The following is a 1,504-nucleotide window of genomic DNA, read 5'->3' on the forward strand; positions in this document are numbered from 1 at the left end:
AAAAAAAAAAAAAATGAAGCAAATGTCAGTAGGTAACAATAAGCAACAGGAATGGGTGATATAACCTGATGACAAGACTCAAAGCTGAAGATACACCAGCTTCACAATAGTGGAAAAGCTGGTACTGGAACTGAAGCTCTTTTGCTAGGGCTTTTTTAAATGTCTAGAAGGTGGGCAGACTCCTCCACATGATTTCACGTTCAATTAAATTAGACTCACAGAGTCAAAAATAGGGGTCAGTCAAAAACAATTGGCACCATTTCTAACTGCCATATAGAACAAACAGCTGAAAGCACATATTTTTGGCTGAATACCATCCTAAAAATAGGAGGTAACATCTTGGTTTTAAAAAAAAATTCTCTATTTTCTTTTTAGCCCTTCAAAATATTATATTGCATTTGATTAGAAAAGAAACATCTTTTCTTAAATGACTGCATTTATGTTTGCTACAAAGCAAACATAACTTTTTGCTTAGATATAAGTAAACTTTATCTTCGTACAGCTAACTATCAAGGAGAACAAAAAGACCTTAACGTTAAATGGACTGACTGTAATGTCCACCAGCTGTGTGTCACCTGGAACGATACCATCCAGCTAGACTGCAAGCAGATTTAGAGCAAATGCCCAGTTTTCATTCCCACCTCCTAAAAGCATATTCACAGACAGGTAAGTGCTTATTGAAATTAATAGATATGTCCCCTTCATAGAAGGAGCTTTGAGTGGGGGATTCAAACTGTACTGGTATTTATTACGTTCTCCCAAATGCACTCTCATTGCAATATTTATGTCTTTATGTCACAAGGAAGAGAGGATTACTGAACCTTCACAAGTCCATCTGCAGAATTCAATCTTCTTGTGATTGTACTGAATTTAAACTTCATAATGCATAAACATGAAGCACAAAGATGGTGTCAAGGAAATACGTAATGCTGTCATCCAGTCCTGTTCAACTTTATGGATTACCAAACCTAATATTGAAAGTTCACCTAAAACCAGAGTAAAATCCTCTCTTTCAAGCCCCCAAATAGGCACTTGTCAAAGCTTACTAATGGTATAAATTATTAGACTTTTACCTCATTCTATTACAATGACTAAGGTATTCTCATCTGTTATTTCTAAACTGAATGCTTTCCTATTCAGAAAAGGAGACGACAAGATCTTGAGGCAAGAAGCAAGATTTAAATTTCTGTTGTGTTATATATTAGCTGTGTTCTGTTATTTAAACTATGTGGTTTTATCTTCTCATTTGTTAAATGGGGATAACATAATAACATAACAGTCACCATGAAGACAAAATTCCCTATAATACAGAAAACATAGTGCTGACACATAGTAACTGTTCAATAAATGAAAAATAAGTCCTCTTATTGTTGTTAACAAACAAACAAGCTGGCTCGGCGCCTGTGGCTCAAGCGGCTAAGGCGCCAGCCACATACACCTAAGGTGGCGGGTTCGAATCCTCAGCCCGGACCGCCAAACAACAAGGATGGCTGCAACCAAAAAA

At 36.4% G+C, this 1,504-nt stretch overlaps 1 protein-coding gene across 1 annotated transcript in view; it reads right to left on the reverse strand.

Annotated features, from left to right (window-relative positions):
• Positions 1-1,504, reverse strand: part of SGTB (small glutamine rich tetratricopeptide repeat containing beta) — a 46,289-nt gene that overhangs the window by 42,940 nt on the left and 1,845 nt on the right. The gene's annotated exons all lie outside the window — the stretch shown is intronic.

Source organism: Otolemur garnettii, unplaced genomic scaffold (genome assembly GCF_000181295.1).
Source record: "Otolemur garnettii isolate 467f Iridium unplaced genomic scaffold, OtoGar3 scaffold00017, whole genome shotgun sequence".
NCBI lineage: Eukaryota > Metazoa > Chordata > Mammalia > Primates > Galagidae > Otolemur > Otolemur garnettii.